Genomic DNA, 3,113 nt, shown 5'->3' with positions numbered 1-3,113 from the left:
GTACCACGGGTCTACATGTACAACAACACTATTTGCTTTGTTGTGATGCTAGTAATGTGCATGATATGAAAGTCAACTATATACATAATTGAAATTGAAATCAATAGAGCTATTGATAAGAGCAAACCTGTTAAAGAAACATGCGTGAATATACCTGGTGTGCCATTGGAGTTTCGATTGGATCCTTCAATTTAAAAATAAGTTCATATCAGTAAATACAGTGATACAAGAGCAAACAATCATAGTTTAAAAAGGCGCGCCTAAGCGAGCGCTTAAACGCGCCTAGGCTCTAGGCGTTGGCAAAATGCATTGCGCATAACTACGCATAATCTGTGCATAACTACGCATAAGCATGCGCTTTGGTCAGTAAAGCGCAAGGCGGTGGCAAAATGCACAATTAACGCCTAGCACTTTTTTGAACTATGATAGCAATGGAATCTTAAATTAGAACAGTTGTTCTTCAGGTTTAGGCACTTGTTCTACATGAACAGAGTACAGTAAGACGCAAGAATATAATACTTAAAAATAAAAATTTAGCTCATAGACCTTACCACATTCTTGGTTCGGGACCAGTACAGAACAAGGCGTTCCCAGTCATCGTCCAGTAAATGTGTCTAAGGAGAACGTAAGGGAATTTGATGAGTTTCTTTGCCAGTGAAGTACGTTTTCTTCAGGTAATTCCGATACTGCCACCAAGCATTCTTGAAGATAGCAGAGGTATTAGCACAGGTTACCTCATCCTGAGTTTCCAAATCAGTCCTTCTCTATAGAGAAAAATGGGAAAATTTGCTGTATTATAACCATCATGGAGGTAGGATGTATGGGACGAAGCAAAGTAATTGCCATGAATAACATTACTTACACATAACTCCTGGACAAACACCTGCAACTGGCATTTTCCTTCATCTTCAGTATAATATTTCCAAGATGGGAAGACACGCGCATACGATTTAACAACATCAAATGTGATAGATGCTAAACTACGACTGGCTGGTTGTGCTTCCTCCACAGGAATAGGCGTACTAACTGGTGGAGTTGGGGTTTGTCGTGATAGTACTGGCCCTTTGGGCACTGGAGCTGCCTTGCTAATCGCTGTTGTTTGGGAGCTCTGTGGTGGAGATGGTGCTGTGTCAACAGGAACTGGTTTACTATCGGCTAGGGTTGGGGTTAGATTGGGTGAAGCTGGTTCTCTATCCATCACAGTAGGGGTACAATCTGCGAGAGTTTGGGTTATGTGTGGTAGGGCTAGTTCTTGTGCATGTACAACCGGGGTGCTATCTCCACCAAGAGGTAGCACTGTTTTATTTGAAGACCGTGTTTTTATTCCGCTAGATACTGGCATCACCCACTCCAATTCAAATGGCTGATAAACAGGAAACATAGTTGAATGTACATACATTGTATGAGAGACACATGCAATAGTTAGTGTGGAAAAAAGAGGGCATGAAATAGTTGACATGTATATTGTTTAACTAAAACAGATAGCATGACATAATTTTACATATATGATGTCTATCTAAACTGGATAGCATAGCATAACATAATTCAAAGATATGATGAATAACTAAACAAGATCGCATGACACCGTATGCATGATATGAGCAGTATAACCGTGCCAAGTTAGAGCATACTCCTCAGTGGGGGGATAGGACTGGTCATCTGTCTCTGAATCCATCTCTGAGGAGCTATCGGGACCCAACAAGAGATTTGCTTCGACAGGTAGCACTGTCTGCTCTGAAGGCCTTGTTTTCACTCCAAATTTTTCCATCTGCCACCCAAATGGCTGATTCACAGGAAGAGTAGTTTAATGTACAAACATTGTCGACAAATGGAAATGTAATGAAGAAAAGGATGGGGAAGATATCATTCAAATATATGATGCCTGGTTAAACAGGATGGCATTGCACATTTCATATATATTATGGCTGGCTAAAAGACACGAGACTGCATAATTCCCATATATGATATAGAAACTAAACAGGTGGCATTACAAAACATGTCTAAACTAAGCAGATGACATATATGATGTCAAAAGTAGGCACTGCAAGGCAACATATGCATGATATGACTAACATCATCATGCCAAGGTAGAGCAAACACCTTGGGGGTAAATAGGAGTGGTCAGCGGCGTCTGAATACGCCTCAGAACAGATATCTTCCTCTGGATTACAATCTGGAGAGGGGTGGGGAGGGTTTGCCATTGAACCCACCATGAAGCGATGTCTGCATGACATTGTATTGCCGCGCAAAACACTTCTCTTTTTCTCTACATGTTCAGCATGACTGTGTACAATATCTGACATGCATACGAAAAAAATATGGTGAGATTATGTAAGGAGAGCATGCAGAAATTTAGAGTGATGGTAACAACTAGTGGATCGACATTTCTCCGTTGAACCAAAATAGCCCTAATGGATCGACGTGAATGTATAGTAATAAGTGACACAACAAGTGTACAACCTCTTTGCCGTATCCGTGTCGACCTCAGCATCATTGGGTTGGTCGCTAAAGCAGTTGAGGCAGAGGTGGCTGTCGGAGGTGTGGAGGAAGATCTGAGGAATCTGTAGACGGCGTCCAGGGCACTGCTCTGTTGTGATGGATCGTTCTATCGTTGGAGCAGCTCCGATGAGCCGTAAGATGTCAAGGCTGAAGCAGCACAAGACAGACATCGTCAATCTCAAGTGGGATTCTAATAGCATCTCCAATAGATGATGAAAAATGGATGTAAAATTAACATCATCAAAAACCACCTGACTACAAGAGATGAGGTAAAAACTGTTGACTCTGAACTTAACTATTGAAACTGAAATTAACTGTGGAATCTGAATGCTACTGTCGAAACTGAACGCAATGGTAGCAGAGAGACACTTGACATGTAGTTTAGGGAGGGCCTGCAGTTCATCTTCAACATGCACACCCCTGAACCGCCTGCCACCACCGGCCGAACCGCCGGCCCCAGCACCGCCTCGCCACCCTGAAACAACTCGCCACCGCTGCCCCGGCCAGCCCTCTAGGCCCCCCACCCACCCCCACCTTGAACCCTAAGATAGATAGTGGGGTACCTCTCCGGCGAGCCCCCATCCCCGCTGCGGGTGGTTCTTCCTTAACTCCGG

Source organism: Triticum dicoccoides, chromosome 4B (assembly GCF_002162155.2).
Source record: "Triticum dicoccoides isolate Atlit2015 ecotype Zavitan chromosome 4B, WEW_v2.0, whole genome shotgun sequence".
Lineage (NCBI taxonomy): Eukaryota > Viridiplantae > Streptophyta > Magnoliopsida > Poales > Poaceae > Triticum > Triticum dicoccoides.
This window is presented reverse-complemented; position numbering follows the sequence as displayed.